Raw genomic sequence first — 18285 nt, 5'->3', positions numbered from 1 at the left:
CTACCTGCTAGATCTTAGCAGCAACCCCACCGCATGGTGACAACCAAAAGAATGTCCTTACACATTGCCTAATGTACTCTGGGAAGCCACATGCTCCCAGTTGAGACTCACTGGACGAGAGGCAAATTCAAAGAGCAAAAGAAAGTCCTTTTGACATTGCGATAATAAATCCTGTAATACAGTAGTCCAATTATGATACACATTTCCACATCTATCATTTTCTGATTTACGTACTCTTTTAGACACTACTGATAAGATTCTAAATGGTGTAAGGAAAGGAAAAGGTGTGGGAGAAAAGAAATAGGCGGGGGGGGGGGGGGGGGGAGAATGATGGGATAAACTAGAGTTTAAGATGAGATAGAAAAAGAAAAAGGACCAGCAACTACTGGTGTTATAATGTTATCGTACAACTTCATGAAGTCTCTTCTTCTGGAAGAAAATGAAGAAAGCAGTGGGGCTCTGGAAGGGGTAAGAATACTCAACCAATATTCTGTTTGCTCCCCCATGTTCAGCTGGGTTGATCCATGTGATCAGTTCTGGCCAGTGCAATAGGTCACTTTCAGGATGAGGCACAGGAAGTTCAGAGCTATTCTCTAGTCTCCTTCTTTCCCTGGTCTTCTTGGAGACTGAGAAGGCTGTGTGTTCAAGATGGTGCAACTACTCGATGAGGGATCCCTCCTTGTGGTCCCCACATTGCTGAGTGGAGTAGGGTTTCCTGCCAATTCACTTGAGACATGTAGTCTGAACAAGGAATCATATTTTTCTTGTGTGAAGCCACTGATATTTGGGGATTATCTGTTACCTAGGTTACCCTGACTACCATAACGAGAAGAACCCCATTCCAATTAAAGTTCTGCTGAAGTCCCGAGAACTTATAACCCAATTTTTCTTCATCAAATCGCCCATTGCCAAATTACTTTGAAATTTATACAAATGGGCCAGAAATGGAATTTAGAGTTGGCTGCCCACCCAGTTTGCTAACCAAATCACGGTGTAGTTCAAAAAGTGGATGGCAGTGTGCATAGGGATGGTAGACCCCTCCACCAGCCTCAGGAGAGGAAACACAACTGATTAGTTGATGCCAGGATCCATGGCTTGGCGAACACCCCTAGATCTAACAACAGATTTTTAGGTTTTCACGGAGTTAGGGAAAAGAAGAGAAGCATAGGAAACAGACACCCTATGGGGATCCCAAGGGGTGCGACAAATACCCATAGTCAAGACTCTTTACGGAAAAAGTTTGCTAACCCCTAGTCTCTGCTAACCACGGTAACCTCTTTTGCCCGTCTGGGTTTGGGGGTGAACAAGTAACAACTTTTGGCTCCAGGTTTGAAATCTGAGAGGAAGTCCGCTGGGAGCTACTGGAAAGCTTTTCCTTCCTGATTAATATAATAATAATAGGACCCAGGGGAGAAATGCCCCCTTCTCTTCCTGCCTTTTAATGTGGTCATGTTCCCTCATGATAGCGATCCTGTGACCAGAAAGAAAAAGTCAAGGAAATCAGCACTCACAGGGCCACCTCCCAAAGCCAGAGCATGGTGAAATGACCGACTCAACCAACCCCGAGAGGGTGCATTTGTCGTCTCTTTATAGAGAGGGAACAAGCCCCTTTGGCTGCAGGCATGGTCGTTGGGCATTCCGTTACTCGCTCCTCGTCTCTTCCCATCAGCCCTCAATAAATGAAGCAAGTCTCACAACTCCATGACAACAGAGCCTGAGAAGCTACAGTAGTCACCATACACTTTGCTACTGAGGGGAAACTCTTCAGAACATTGTAGACTACTCCGTACTCTCCCCTCAAAAACCATGATTCTGGGGCGCCTGGGCGGCTCAGTGGGTTAAGCCGCTGCCTTCGGCTCAGGTCATGATCTCAGGGTCCTGGGATCGAGTCCCTCATCGGGTTCTCTGCTCAGCAGGGAGCCTGCTTCCCTCTCTCTCTCTGCCTGCCTCTCCATCTACTTGCGATTTCTCTCTGTCAAATAAATACATAAAATCTTAAAAAAAAAAAAAAAAACAAAAACATGATTCTCCAACTCTCACTTCGGAAAGAAAGCACTAAATCCTTGAAATCCAGCCTTCATCATTAAATGCTTGAGCCATTCCAGAGTCACAAGGTTAGAATCTTCCATTGGCCAAATGTAAAACGAAAACAAAAACATGATTGCTGGGGGAAAAAAGGTTGTCGGATCCCTCAAAAATGTCACCACTCACAAAATACGATTATCTCCAGACCTATATTTTCAAACTATTTTTGCCCTATCTTTGTGAAAGTTCCTCAAATGTACCTTCTGAGTTGCCCTATGTCTCCTGACATTAAACAGAAGTCAGCTCTCACTTAATCGATTGGGTTCTCTTTAAGAAACACCATCAGATAAGCAGACACCCATGACGACGTTAGAAAGTTATTACCTCTGGACACAGAACATATATCCTCACCATTTACTCTGGTCAAGATTGGCTTTGGTGGATAGTGACTTAATCACTGAAACTTGGAAGCTCTCACCATGTTCAAAGGCTTGTCACCACACTCGCTGATGGAGAAAATGCTTCTGGCCAAAAATAGACCCATCAGCCAAGTCACATTAGCTTCCTGATACTTCTTTTACTGCCAGTACCCAACCATAACAAAGAAGGTTCTACTGTGTCACTAGTAAGTTGGCCTGAATAAGCCCTTAAAAGCTGAAGAATCCAATTTTCATAGTTAAAACATGTAGGTCGGATATGGTTACCCCTACACAAGTTAAATTTCTCTCTGCATCTAAAGGACGATTTTTAGGACAATTTTTTTTTCCCCACTTTAAATCCAAGGCAATGGTTCTTAACCTTGCCTGCACATCTGAGTCCCCAGGGAGCTTTAAAAAACCTGGCCCTATCCCTAGAGTTCTGATGAATTGTTCCAAATGCAGCTTGAGCACTGTATATTAGGATCACCCCCAGGTGATCAAGGTTGAGAATCTCATAGCCCAAGGTCAATGGTAATAGAGAAGAAAATGTAATGGGGGTGCCTGGGTGGCTCAGTGGGTTAAGCCTCTGCCTTCGGCTCAGGTCATGATCTCAGGGTCCTGGGATCAAGCCCCACATCGGGCTCTCTGCTCAGCAGGGAGCCTGCTTCCCCCTCTCTCTCTCTGCCTGTCTCTCTGCCTACTTGTGATCTCTCTGTCAAATAAATAAATAAAATCTTAAAAAAAAAAAAAGAAAGAAAGAAAAGAAAACTTACTGAAAGAGCTACACCCGAGAGGAAAAAAAAATCACTAAAATGTCATTTACAGAGAACTAAGAAAGAAGAGCAGAGAAGTTCCCTCCCACGATCTAACATTTCCCCCGAAAAACCAGAAAATCAATGATCATAAACCAAATGATTATGTAATCGACTGTTGTAAATAATTTCTGTATGAAAAACTAATAATAAATTATTAAATAATTATTTAAAGAAAGGAGAGGGATGGCCATGAGAAAGAGACCGGAATTAAGGAAAGAAAATGAATGCATTTGGCCTCTTAATCCTAAATCTTTGTCGTACCTTGGTCTCCACATCCACACCTTCCTTAAACAGCATATCAAAAATCTTTCTTTGAAGTGTACCAGGCTTCTCAAGACCATAGTCCAGAGTCAGCAGATTATGGCCCATTGGCCAAATTTGGCCTGCCACCTGTTTTATTGGCTATAGCACATTCCTTGATTTCCATATCATCTGTCTGCTTTCACACTACAGCAGAGGTGCAGGAGACCATCGGGCCAAAAAAACCTAGTATCTGCCCCTTTTCAAAAAAGTTTTACACCACGGCTGCAGTCCATCAGCTGCTACCCTGTACCAGGCATAAGTGTATCTCCCTTTTAGGCTTCTCCTGCTAATAATGCTTACGCCACAGCTCTGTGCTTCTGCTCCCGCCAGCACCACTGCTCTGCCTGCTGGGTGCCTCCCGCAGTCACTCTGCCCCACCCAACCTCCTTGGAGTCCTGTCTTCAGGTGCCACCAGGATGTCTCAGAGCACCTGGATGGCAGTCGCCCTGTGCACTAACCAGCTTTCAGCCATAATAGTAACAACAATAACACTAACATCATCAACAACAATAATAAAAAGGCACCAAAGCTCTCACCAATTGCTATAATTGAATGTGCTCATGTTAAGAAGAAAAGGAATTTTACATACTGCTTCTCCACCACCTAAGTTCAAACCTCCCTAATCAACTTCTCGGTTTTGCCTCATTAAATTTAATGTTCTTCCTTTGCTTTATCACTTTGCTAAAACCTAAGCAATGCGTTTTCATAGTTCCCCTGCAGTTCTACCATTGTTTTGCACAACTTTGACTACCAGTATCAAAAACCAGAGGGTGATTCTAAGAGTCCCTTTATTATGTGCTTTCTTATACTTGTGAATTTTTCAGGACAGAAGGAAGCTCTAGTTTACTTTCACCTTTTGGAAGAAAGAGGAAAGGGAAAGACGAGAGAATGTATTGCTCCCAAGAGTTAAAATTGCCATAGGAGACAAGCACAGCTTGAGGGACTCGATGATAGGCATTTGCTTGTAAGATCAAATTTCTTCTCTTTGTAAAGTATTGTCAGTAAACTACTATCTCCACTTCAGCAGTCTGGTACTGAATTAGGGACTCAATAGCCCAGACACCCAGGGAAGGCGCAGAGAAAGAAGACCGCTCCCATGTCCTGTCCCTTACTCCCAGTATCACTCCTTTCTTGTTAATATCCTATCAACCTTGCCACTATCGATGAGTGGGGGCTGCTGATTCTCTGTTATGGAGGGCTGCCCTGTGCTATGGAGGATGTTCTGACCTCTACCCACTAGATGCCAGTAGCGTCCACATAGACACACAATCCCTCCCAGTTAAGACAACAAAAACATTTCCAGACACAGCCAAATGTCCCCTGGGGGGGGCAGGCAGCCTTGGCATTTCGTTGAGAACTACTTACTGCAGGAGGGGAACTAGCCCCACACACCCCAGGTTCCCACACTTCAGCCCATCCCTATGGCTACCTCTTTAGTTTATGCCTTCATCATCTTTAACCTGGACTGCTTTAAAACCATCCCAGCAGGTCTTCTTGACCCTCTCCCATCTCCCGCCAGAGCTCACATATCCGCCGAACAGCCACTGAATCACCTTCAGGAGTGAGGCACACCCTCTGGACAGTCACTTCACCGTGGTTGTGAACCCCTCCACCGTGGTTGTGTCCAGACAGAGGATAGGGACATCCTCTATCCGGACACCCCCACCCCCCCTGCTCCCGGGTTGTTTTACCCTGATGGGCCTTTCCAGCTCCAAAGCATCCCCGTGGGATGGACTTTACACCTGCTTCGTTATTCAACTGTGCCCTCTGCCCAGACCCATTCTCTTCTGCCTGCCTTCAAATGCTGGCCGCAAGAACACTCCCCAGTACACCTCCTGTGTGCAAAGCTCCCTCTCTCGGTCTGTTTCCGGAGACACAGGACCGAAGACACAGGGGTTATCTTTCTTAATTACAAATCTGATCATGTTGCTTTCCTGCCCGCCATCCTTCACCGGCTCCTCATCACCTACACCGAGGGACCCTCGGAAGAATAATCACAGGGCACCTGGGTGGCTCAGTGGGTTGGGTGTCTGATTCTTGGTTTCGGCTCAGGTCTCGGTCTTAAAGTCGTGAGACTGAGCCCTGCGTCAGACTCTGCGCTCAGTCGGAAGCCTGCTTCTCCCTCTCCCTCTGCTCCTCTCCCTCCCTCAAATAAATAAAATCCTCCTTGCAAAACAATAATAATTATCAGAGCGGCATACAAGAGCATCTCCGTCAGGAGAGTATGGTAAAGCAGCCCTTTGCAGGAGGAGCCCTGATATGTAGTATTTGCTCACTTCCATGGTGTAAATGTTGCCACCACTGTCCAGTTCAAGCTACCGCCATTTTAACGACCAGCTTACAAAATGACTGGCTATTTATTTAATCAATGGCCCCCACGAACCAGACAGGGGCCAGCTCCGGCCTGCCACTGATAACTCCACCCCTGGCCACGCGCTACTGTGAAATTCTCATTGTTCTCATACTTCATCACTCATACTTCATCTCAGCCATGACAAATTCTTCCAATTCTCAGACCACCAGGATGCTCTGAGGTTCTGTGCCCTTACTCATGGTGTTTTCTCTGTCTAGAATATGCTTCCTTTCTCTCTGACTCATGCAAACCGACTCAATGTTCTGGATTCAGCTCAAATAAAATCTCTTCCATAAACACTTCCAAGGTTCACCCCTCCCTCGTCCATTTCACCCAAAGGTTAAATAGAACCCTCTTGCTTTTGTGTCCACAAGTACCAAAAATACTTCCCTAGCATAGTGTTCCCATTATATTCGTGTGTTTACATATATGTGTGTGTGTGTGTGTTTACAAAACTGTACTGTCTAGACTATAACTCTTCTGAGTGTAGGGCCTTATTTATATTTTTCTGGTATAGGAGATACTCACAAAATGTGTTTTTGGAGTAAACTAAAAACTAGCCTCACTTCCTAGTTCAACTTCATCATCAAATACAGCTCTTAAAAGAAAGACTCTCCAGAAAAAAATACTCTATTACCCCCAAACTTCAACTTGGGTTTGATCCCTGGTTCTCTGCTTCCAGAATGTTGTGAAGAGACAAAGCACGGATAAAGGCTGGACCAGAGCATGACCTCCAAGACTTCATCCCAAACCCAGGAGTCACCAAATGGAGCGGAAAAGCACTGAAAACAAGAAGGTCCAAGGAGATGGCCCAGGGGGACTGACTGGTGACCTTCTGACCAGACAGCATGGAGACCAACGTTCCCAAATGCTACTGCTTCAGACCAGGACCCACGCCATCTTCTCCCTGTGTTTGAGATTTAAACCAAGCTTTACACGCTCACGGTGTGCCTAGTGCTTGAGAAACATGCATCCTTTTTTAAAAAAAAATAGAGAAAAGTGGTTTTTTTTAAAGATTTATTTATTTATTTATTTGACACAGAAAGAGAGAGTGAGCGCAAGCAGGGGGAGCAACTGGGAGAAGGAGAAGCAGACTCCCTGCTGAGCAGAGAGCCCAATGCGGGGCTCGATCCCAGGACCCTGGGATCATGACATGAGCCAAAGGCAGACGCTTAACCAACTGAGCCACCCAGACACACTAAGAAATACTGCATCCTCAAAAGAAGGATAGAAATGATAATCAACCACTCAGAGGAGTTTGAGGAATAACAGTCAGCTTTGCTTTTAAGCTGAAAACAAAAATGTATACCTCCCAAAAGACGCCTCTACAAAAACAAAGAATTAATAATGCAAACTCTGCTATAGCAACTCCTTGCTGTATACCAGCTATGTTCTAAAGCCTTTACATATAATCACTGTATATGTATAGTTTACGTACTATATATGGTACACTTATAAAGTTATAGATATATGTACATATGTAAAGTCATGTATATAGATATGCAAAGTTATGTGTATTATATATACAAAGTTATGGATAGTGTTATGGCATATGTTATTATATAATAGCTTGTAGAAAACAAATGCAAATATGTAAACTATATATTATAATAATATATAAAAACACAATACATATAGTAATATAACATAATCTCTACATGTTTTGTACTACAATATAATGTAATATCTGCATATTTACATTATAATATATCATATTATAATTTTATAATCATAATATCTATAAATAGAATACTGGAGTATCCATGTAATACAATGTAACATTGTTTTTTATGTTATATATTGTAACACATGAAATATAATGTATGATAAATTGTGATGTATAATATTATGATATATCAAGTACTATACCCATTTTACAGATTAAGAAATGAAGATGTTAAGTAACTTGCCTAAGCCTACACAGCTAATATGGGAAGAGCCAGGATTTGAACTCAGGCAGCCTGACTCCACAATCCATGTTCCTGATCATGTTAGGAGGAGGAAAACAGGCTCCTTTATGACCTTTCACGACTGTCACCAAAGGACTGGCCATGTCCCTTTCAGAGCCTGTAAGCCGGGAGTGCCGGTCCCTGCCCTACACCTTGGCATGGAGCACTTGCCGAGCACCGATCCCCAGCAACACCCATGACACCTCCGTTGTCAAGGGCCACTTTTTTTTGGCAACTTCCCCAGGTGGAAATCCACGAACCCTGATGACAGGAGAAATGAGAGGCACAAAAGGAAAGGAAGTGCCTCCATGTCAGCAATGAAAACAAACGTTCTGAGCAAGGCTAGAGGCAGGCAAGAGGGGACAAACCACCAAGAGGACATCCGGCCCACGAACAGTCTGTTGGCTGGCCAGAAGGAAGGAGGCTTCTCGTTACCTGGGGACAGGCTAAAGAAGTAAACCACAGGGACTCAGAGCAAAGAAATGGCTGAAGAGAAAAGCAGAAGAAAAACACAATGGCAAATGAGAAGAGCCTTGGCCGACGGCGGTGGCAGCTGGGAGTGGGGCCAGGACAGTGATACGGACTGTGGCCAGGTCCTAGGACGGCCGTGGGGAGACCCGGGAGTCATCCACCATGGCTGGGAACAGAAAAGTCCCGCACCTTCGCAACCTGGCATGGGCTCTCTGTGCACCGCAGACCAGCATGAGGTCGTGCTTCCTAAGAAAAAAGTTAGACTCCATTGAGATGAAAAGAATAAAAGACAGTGCCTGTGGGAATGACTCTCATGGAAAACAGGGTTATGCTAGGCCTCGGGGCTCAGAGGACTAAACTCTGGTTTAAAAAAAAAAAAATGCTCAGAGAACATTTCCCTACAGAGCTAGATAATGGGGACTTTGCTTGATTTTTCAGTGGGGTCGGAGTCCTGAGATAGAAATTAGAAACAGCAAGACCAGCCAGAGGTCTGCTGTAACAATATTTAGGTGAGTCTGTCCTGGCTTAAAAATGCCTCCCTGTTTCCGTCCTAGGCTGACTGAGTGCCTCCCGTCATCCCTCCGCCGAGTCCTCCTTCTGCTCTGTTCCAGATGCAGTCTCTCGGGTTCAGGTTGAAAGGCCCCAATCTGCCAACTGACCACAACAGTCTGGCTGGTTTGTCTTTCCCTGGACTTGGCCCCGTCTCCCTGGCCCGGGGCCTCCGTCGGGGCTACAAGCCCCTTGCCTCCTGCTCTCTCTTGCCATTAACTGATTCATTGATTTATTAGCTGATTAACTGTTAATTCAGTCATCAACCGACCCCCTGCTCAGCTAAGTCTTAGCCCTGTGAATTCCTGCCTTCACGCCCTCCCTCTCCAACCCCTACCTGTTTACTAAACTGCCTTCAGCGCCGTCTCCAAATTCCACATCCCAAACCCACCTTCCTAGGTAGGACAGGAAGATGCCGATCAACCATCGAGTTATATAAAATCACCCACATCATCAGATCCACTAAAGGTATCAAATTCAATGACCACTTGACGAAACTGCCCAAGTCAGTGAAGTCCAGCAACTGTGTTTTCGAGCTCCTCCTCCCCCATAAGCTCAAAACACAGACACCATAAAAGGGTAGGGAGTGTGTAACGTGGGCATAGTGGGAAGTACTGAAAGGCGGCCTCCAGGCAGTGGCTAAGAGAAGACCAGCAAGCTGAGCAGCTGGGGAGCGCCCAGATCTAAGTCTGTGTCCTCACCCTGCTAATAACTAGCTCCGGAACCACCCAGACAACTACTCACCTCCACCCCCGACCGTGCTTTCATTTCCTCACCTCTGCAAAAGACAGACAAAACCCACCAAAAAGGTCAGCAGGGAAAGGGTGATAAGCTAAGGCCCACGAAGGTTCTGGCACATAGCATAGCCCTTCCAACATGGGTGGAGAAACTGAGGTACAGAGAGTGACTTGGCTCAGCCAGTCCTGCTACTACTGATTTAGCCCGGGTAACACGATTCTTAATCTAGCAATTCAATCTCCCAGCACTCCGTATAGTTTAGGCTTCCCGTGCGTCACTCCGAAAACTTGTTGACTAACGTAAACCCAGGCTGTATCTTTGCACGGTGTTTCCATTCCCTAGGAGAAGCTGGAGTTCTGCTGCCACACCGTCCGCTGTCAATTACCGGCTGGCTCGATTACATAAACTCGGTATTCTTAGACAAAGTGATGGATCCGCCCTCCCCTCCCCCAGTTCCCATTAATCACAGAAGAGAGTACAGCCACGAATCCGCTAACACCAAAGGAGGCAGCAGCTGGTAAGACAACATGCTACGTACCCAAAATACCTTTGTTGCGGGGTAAAAAAATAAACATTTCTTTCTTCCTTAAACTCTTAACTCCTTAGGTGTGTAGGTACCTATCAGATTTCGCCGGCAACCCCACTCCAGACCTCTAACGGATGGAAACAAAGTTGAACTCCAGCGAAGACTCAAGCTAGGATGGATACATTCGAAACTGAAGTCGGTAACATAAGTATCTCAAAATAAGGAAGAGAGACCTTCATGGGGTTCATGTTTTCAAGCTGCGGCACAGAAATGCAACAGGTCTTTCTCTCATCCAAATAACCCCCTATGAGAAACAAAGCTACTGGGGATGTCCTACCAACCCAATCGTTAACATATAAAATCAAGAGTTCTTTTAATACTCTTTTCGGAACTTCATTTGTTACCCAAAGAAAGGGGAATTCTTACAGGGAAATGCCTGTGGTGTGGGGAGAAGACTAAAAGACTAATGGAAAGACCAGGTCCCAGCCTTGGGGTTCCCCCCAGGTAGTTACACAGCCCCCAAAACAAAGCTTCTTCATTTAAATATGCAACAATTCCCCTTTCCGTGAAAGGAGAAATGTACTTGGTCTATTCCATCAAGTTTTTAGCGAGGACAAAACAAATTGTTGTCTATGATTTTATCCATGATTTCTGAAATGTGTGCACAAATCAAGGCGATACCATCCATACGGAAAACGTCACTTTTGTTAAATGAACTAGAATGAGCTCACAGACAGACCCAGCTAAGGCTGAGCCAGCCCTTTTGCTTTTGAGGTCAGCAAGTAATCTAAGACTGGAGAGTTTTCTCTCTCCACTGCTTCACTTCCCCCGCGTCGAGTTTCCTTCCTCTATCTCAGAGAGCTGGTAAAAATCTTTTCCTGATGCAAATGCACTTGGGATTTCCCATAAATCTCCAGCTCAAGAACGTTGGTGGCATGCACACAATGGCCAGCTTAGAGACTGCCGTGGACATCTGTCACGTATTTGGCATCTGAGCCCCCTTCCTGTGTTCAGAGTCCTCCACGTCATGAGGCAAAGCCAACCACCCCTTATAAAAGTGCAGGATAAAAGTGTGTTCCTAGCATCCACTGCACTAGAGCATAAGCCCAGGGCAGTCATTGCCGACTTGGAACCAGTCCCTAGCAATATAAACCAGCAGGGGCAGCGCATGATTCATTCCTGCACTTGACAATGGTCGTGGCAGCTCTGTCCAGACTGGGGAAGCTGTGTCGGCATCAATTCTGATGACGATCATGCCACAGGTCCCGCAGCAGTGAGAGGGACAAGCTGTGTATCCGCACCCCACGGTGGGAACAGTAGTGTCTGCACCAGCCCCCTTCTTTGGTGTATTTTGGGGGTTTTCCCCAGCACTGTTGCTTCTGATTCTAGTTCTCTGAACCTCTGGAAGGTTTTATGAGCCTCCCCCAAATTCTTCCAGTGGATTCCTTTCCCGCCAAGATCAGCAGGAATCCATTTCTGGGCATTCTGACAACAAAATCTTATGAATTCAGAAATCACCCTCAAGGCTAAGAAATCAACCGAGACCAGCAGAGCACCCAGATTTCATCCAGAAATTTCCAGATGATGTATCAACCTTTCCATTCACCATGTACATAGCATAGCAAGCACAGGGTCAGAAGAGAAAACAGGGGAGGGAGAGCCTGAAAATAACCACACTGGAGTTCACTGATACAGAAGGACAAACCCAGAAGGTTGGATTATCTAAAAATGTTTTAGGACCCACTCTCTCAGAAGGAGAGAGAGGCACCAGAATTAGAACGTAGACCTTTTAGCAAAAAAAAAAAAACCTCTGAATTTTTGTTACTCCCTCCATTATTGCCTCTCCTCCAATGTCCTAGGGACACTATGTCCCAGACACAGCCTGGCAACAGTACAAACTTACCAAACAGGACATGCATGTTCAACCTCCTTCATTTTTCCTCTGCTCGTCATTCTGACTAAAATGCATTCTTCTTGCTAGCAAACTCTTATTCACCCTTCAAAACCCAGCTCAAAAGTCTCTTCCATTGTGAAGTTTTTCTAATGCCCCCTACATTAACCACTACTTCTTCTATGTTGTTGACACCTCTCCTGTGGCCATTATACTGCCTTTTTTAAAGAGTATCAGCCCACCCCCTACATCCTGTTCCTATTGTGAGTTCCTAGGACAAGCAAAAGTCCTTCACCGGGGCCAGAACGAGGTTAAGGCAAGCAAGGTTCCTAAAGAAGCATTCACTCTCAAATACAAGTGCATAAAACTGGTCTCTACCATCTGTCCTTCTTGAATTCAGAGCCTTTATAGAAAAAGCACTCTGACTCTCATTGACGGAAGGGTAAATAATACAAGAAAGTGTATATGATTCAGAGATTTATACAATACAGGCGAGGCAGCAGCTGACCCTGCCACAGCCAGGTTGAATAACCTTAGTAAAGCTACTTAACCTGGGCAAGTGGGAAGAAAAACATGATGCCTTTCATTGCCAAGGTCCGTGGCTCTACAACTCCATTCAAAGGAAGTTCAGAAAGGAAGAGATCAGGACAGAAGGACTCGGTCCCAGGAGACTCTGGCGCTTCAGCGGAGGCCTGACCAATGCATAGGACTGGGAGGGAAGGAGCGGACGGTGATCAAACCAAAGTAAGATAAGCTGAGGAAAAATAAACATAAAGAGGCTAAAGACTAAAGACGATACACGTCAGGGAGTAAAAAATAAACTGGACAGCTGGGTGGAGAGAAACCACGAACTACTCTAGAAAACCCAGCAGGGTAATTCTGGGGCTTGGAACCTGGCAATAGGATAGAAAATACTGTTTTATGATAATAGTGAGAAGACCAAGCCTGGTCAGGTCTAACAGGTGAGTGAGCTTATTTCTTTCTCAAATCAAGCCTCTGTGGTTGCAATTACCCATCAACCCATTTTACAGATGTGGACACTCAGTAAAGTCACATACAATATTCAAGCTTACACAAGCTGCAAAAGGCAGAACCAAATCTAAGTCATGCTTTTTTGCCCTGAACACACCCTAGAGGAGGAGACTCTCACAGCGGGTGGGGGGTGGGGGGTGGGGGATGGGGTAGAGTTGGCAGGTATGGCCAGTAGAGCTGGCCTAAGGGAATGCTGTTCTCAGGATGCAACCTTAATACAAAAAAAGACCATTACAAAGAAGGGTGGGGAAATGAAGAATGTATGCCTAGAGGAATGGAGTGCAGAGTGGGGATGCGGAGATCTCTTTAGGTGGACAGAGGGCAAATGGACCATCAGTCAAGAGTAGGAATAGGGGCGCCTAGTGGCTCAGTGGGTTAAAGCCTCTGCCTTCGGCTCAGGTCATGCTTCTCCCCCTCCCCTCTCTCTGCCTGCCTGTCTGCCTACTTGTGATCTCTGTCTGTCAAATAAATAAAAATCTAAAAAATTTAAAAAAATACAAAGGGGCGCCTGGGTGGCACCTAAAGGCTGTCTGCCTTCGGCTCGGGTCATGATCCTGGAGTCCTAAGATGGAGCCCCACATCGGGCTCCCCGCTCAGCAGGAAGGCTGCTTCTCCCACTCCCACTGCTTGTGTTCCCTCTCTTGCTTTCTCGCTTTCTCTCTCTCTGTCAGGTAAATAAATAAATCTTTAAAGAAAAAAAAAAAAGTAGGAATGACCCTGGGATCACAAAGGGGGTGACCCGAGGTCCACATTCTAGCACCACAACTTACTAACTGATATGTCCTGGAGACACCGAGTGCCCTCCCCCCATTTCAGTCCGCACATCTCTAAAAGGGAAAAAAAAAAAAAATCTGACCTTCCGTCTATGATCTCTGTGCCTTCTGCACAGCCCCGTTGAGAGCTTGAGCATCACAGGCATGTAACAAGGGGTAATCTTGTTACTACTCAGAATAGAAGAATCAAGGACAGGATAGAAACAGAGATGTGAGGTCGGGGCATCAATGTATGGCCCGCGGCAGGAGTGACGTGCAGTCATTTTTAGCAAAGAGGCAAACTCATCTGTTGAGTGAGAGTGGACCTCAAGGGAAAGCAGATGTAAGCAACTTTCTCTGCCATTCTCGGAACATGAAAGCTGAAAGGGACCTGAAGAATAATTTAATTGAATTTTGTCCCTGCCTCCATTTTACAAATGAGGAAACAAGCAAATGTACTCCATAAAGGGCCAAACCGGGAGATATTTTAGGCTCTGTGGGCCACAGTTTCTGTCCCAATAACTCAACACTGTCGTTGTAGCATGAAAGCAGACATAATATGTAAACCAATGAACATGGCTATGTTCCAATAAAACTTTATTTATAGACAGAAACTGGAACTCTGTATAATTTTCACGTGTCAGGAAATATTCTTCTTTTGATTTTTTTTTTTTTTTGGCCACTTAAAAACAGATAAACCATTTTAGCTCTTGGGCTGTACGAAAACACACGGTGGGTCCCAGTCTGCCAAGGCCTACCATATGCTGGTTATGAGCTCGTGCTAAAGATAGTCAGACATGAGTCTGGGTTTTGCCCCCACAATTTACTAGAAGGGAAACTTGGGCTGTGGTTTTTAGTCTTCCTACTCATCATTTACAGACTCCTCGTTTATCAAATGCAGAGAGAAATTACACCTGCACCACACAATTCTGGGGAGGATTAAATGAGATAACGCTCGTAAAAGAGCTTAGCAAGGGGCCTCACTTGAAATCAGACCAAAACAACGCACAGAAAACACTACATCCAAGAAGACACAGGTGACACGGTTCACTCACGGCTAACCCAGAACCCGAACCCTGGTGCCCATCTACCGTTCAACACCTTTTCCAGTCCCACAGCCTTCGGTTGACTTGGCCTCACAAGAAGTCAGATATTCACAAGGATGTAATTCGCTGCTAAACGTGTCCCCTGTCCCCAACCCTGAGATGTCACCATGAGAAACGTACTCTTTTCTTCGGAGCTGTTTTCTGCCTGAACAATGCAAACTCCCCGGGATGAGTTTTAATTTAAGTTCTATTAGGAAGACTGAGATGTAACTTATTACTTACTTCTTAAGAAGTTCTCTAGACACCAGATTTTTTTATGAGAAACAGAAAAGAGGAAAAAAGCATAATATACCTATCCACTGGGATGCTATTCAGCCATAGAGAGGAATGAAGGGCTGATTCGTGCTGCAGGAAGGATGAACCTTGAAAACAAGATGCTAAGTAAAAGAAGGCAGATACCAAGGGCTCTATATCGTATGATTCCATTCATAGGAAATATCTGGAAGGGGCAAATCCATAGAAACAGAGAGTAGCTTAGTGGTTGCCAGGGGCTGGTGGGGGGTGGGGAGGTTGCCTGTTTTCCATCTGTGGAGATAAAAATGTTCTGGAACTAGATAGCAGTGATGGTTGCACAACCTTGCGACTCCCAAAAAACACAGAATTGTATACTTTGAAAGTATTTAAATGGTGAGTTTTCTGCTATGCACATTTTAACCATTAAAAAAAAAAAGATACATGTATAAAGAAGACACATGAGAAAGTTACAGGTGTGATGACAAGTTCTCATTTGAGAAATGAATCCACCAAAGGCCATCTTAGTTCACTTTCCATGTGTGCATAAGGCCCAGCCTGCACGCGGCTAAGAAAGAACTTATTCAAACAGTACTTCTAAAGCACCCACTATGTGCCAGGCACTGGGCTCTGCAAACAAAATAGTGAACGCGATAAAAGCGTTTCTTCTGATTTTTTTTTTTCCCAGTCTATAATTAATCAGAGCAGAAATCCACATCGAGTCATTTTTATAAAAATATATGAGAGGGGCGCCTTGGTGGCTCAGTGGGTTAAGCCGCTGCCTTAGGCTCCGGTCATGATCTCAGGGTCCTGGGATCGAGTCCCGCATCAGGCTCTCTGCTTGGCAGGAATCCTGTTTCCCCCTCTCTCTCTGCCTGCCTCTCTGCCTACTTGTGATCTCAGTCTGTCAAATAAATAAATAAAATATTTTTTAAAAATTTAAAAATATATGAGAATACTTATTATGGAGTCATTAGCATAAAACTAAAAAATATGATAGCACTGCTTCATTCATTCTCAGCGCAAAACTGCCTGATTCCTGACATACCCAACAGTGAGGAAGAGAGGAATCCAATGTTCTTTGCTTCTGGAGAACCAAAGGCCTGTGCTCTCAGAGGGGGTGGGGTTGGAGTGGCAGAAAAGGGGGGGGTTTAAATGAGATCTGTTAATTTGCAAACTTGTTATCTTTCCAAAGCTAAATCCCCACAGAGGACAGAGAAGTGTGACAGCTGTTCACTTCTCTTCAAGGGTTGTTGGTAGCCGAGCAATCTAACACTGCTGGCAGCCACCCGTCTATTTTCTTCTTTCAAATCAATTCCAAATGATTGGAATACATTTTTTGACTTTTTTTAAACTTTGAGGAACGCTGGATCCACACCGACCCATAAAGCTGATTCTGTCCTTTCTGTGGAAACTGCAAAAACTTCCTGCGTCATAGACCCTCGCTTTTACAACTGTTACCCGAAGAACCAAGGTCTTCCCCCGCCTCCATTATTTACCTTTTATTCTTAGAGTGAAAATGGATAAATGCATTTTGGAGAACAAACAAGGGCCCAGTTATAGGTAAACTCAGGTGGCGATGAAAGTATGGTTGAAGTAGTTAATTTCTTCCAAACGTCTATCCAAAAGGACAAAAGCGTGGATGGTTTTCTTGAGCCCGACGGGAGTAGAGGGAAGGTAAAAATGTTTGAAATACTTCATCTGCTCATAGTCACCTATCCTAATTTTATGCTTCTGTGTTTGTACCATATCTCTGTATGCTCCCCATGTTTCAGCCTTACTGCATCTTCCCAGGCAAATCAGGCATTTCCTAAAATCAACAGAATGTAGTGACCGTTCAGTTACAAGGAAACTGAGGCCCAAGCAAGTTAGATGAGGTAGATGAGATCACAAAGCCAACAAAAAATACAGATAACCAGTTCATTTTTTTTTTCTCTGATTCGTTGCTAGGTTTGTTGCTAAGAACTATGCAAGGCCATGGATACACACTCGGGAAATTCTAAGTTAAAAAAGAAAAGTTTAGGGGCGCCTGGGTGGCTCAGTCAGTTAAGCATCTGCCTTCGGCTCAGGTCATGATCCCAGGATCCTGGGATTGAGCCCCACGTGGGGCTCCCTGCTCGGTGGGGAGTCGGCTTCTCCTTCTGCCCCTCCTCCGGCTCTTGTATGCATGTGTATGTGTGCGCATGGGCGTGAGCACACTCTAGGGTTCTCTCTCTCAAATAAATAAATTTTTTTTTAAAGTTGAAAAATAACACAGAAATAATACTGGCTGCTTATGAAATTTGGAAAGACCACCTCAGGTTTGATTTCGCTTTCCATCACCACCTGGGTACTCCCTCCCGCACTTTCCTGAGACTCTGGAACCAGAGAGCATTCCTCTCCCTAAGGATCAAGTCTGAGTTCCAAAGTCCAGACAGTTGGAATCTCCAGCTCTAGATTACGCAGGCTGGGGTTTCTGCTCCAGAAAACCTCCAGAACGGCAGGCCCTCCTATGGGAGCGGCACGCACTTGACCTCATGGAGGAAGCAATGGAGCCAGGGGAAGCAAGCTCCCGGGGTCTTGGCAGGCAGGAAAGTCAAGTTAGTTAGCTAAAAAACAAAACAGCAGGATGGGAGACATGCCCAGATGAATAAAACCTCCATCATCAGACCTCAAGGCATGCCCTATAGAACAAAGCCAAGTGCAAGTTGACAAAATGTCATGATGAGTTGAGTCATCCAATGGTAAAGAAAACCACTAATATTAATCAACCCGGGCAAACTCTCTTCCCTATAAAGGCTAATGTCTTTTCTTTTTCTAACCAATAAAGCAAGTTCGTCATAGATGTGCCAAAGGAAAGCTCTTCAATGCTAATTTGGCTCTCCATTTCATACCGAGCTCAGAATACTAACAAAACCTGTTGCTAAGGGACATAGATGCAGAGTTGAGTCTAAAATACAAAAATTATATGAATCTAGCTGCTGGAAGAAACCCTTTCTCAGTAGCGCCTGGTACCCGGTATCAGAGTCAAGCAATGAACAACAAATGCCTTCTGATTTGCAAGGCCTTCCATACCTCAGCCCCTGCCTATGTCTCCAACATCATGTCTCCTTACTCTGTGAGATGACCCCTACCTTCCAACCACA

General features: G+C 44.9%; 1 protein-coding gene and 1 long non-coding RNA gene across 3 annotated transcripts in view; one reads left to right on the top strand and one right to left on the bottom strand.

Moving 5' to 3' along the window:
• Nucleotides 1-18285, bottom strand: part of MAP2K6 (mitogen-activated protein kinase kinase 6) — a 117390-nt gene that overhangs the window by 81970 nt on the left and 17135 nt on the right. The window lies entirely within an intron of this gene.
• On the top strand, nt 7977-10510 carry LOC116577613. 2 transcript variants are annotated; one of them, XR_004280549.1, is made up of 3 exons: nt 7977-8844; nt 9965-10139; nt 10229-10510. It is a non-coding gene; the product is annotated as an uncharacterized LOC116577613 (long non-coding RNA). The 2 variants fall into 2 exon arrangements; XR_004280550.1 differs by lacking the exon at nt 7977-8844 and adding an exon at nt 9363-9693.

Source organism: Mustela erminea, chromosome 18, assembly GCF_009829155.1.
Source record: "Mustela erminea isolate mMusErm1 chromosome 18, mMusErm1.Pri, whole genome shotgun sequence".
Lineage (NCBI taxonomy): Eukaryota > Metazoa > Chordata > Mammalia > Carnivora > Mustelidae > Mustela > Mustela erminea.
Note: the sequence above shows the minus strand (reverse complement) of the source record. Positions and strands in the feature narration are given on the sequence as shown.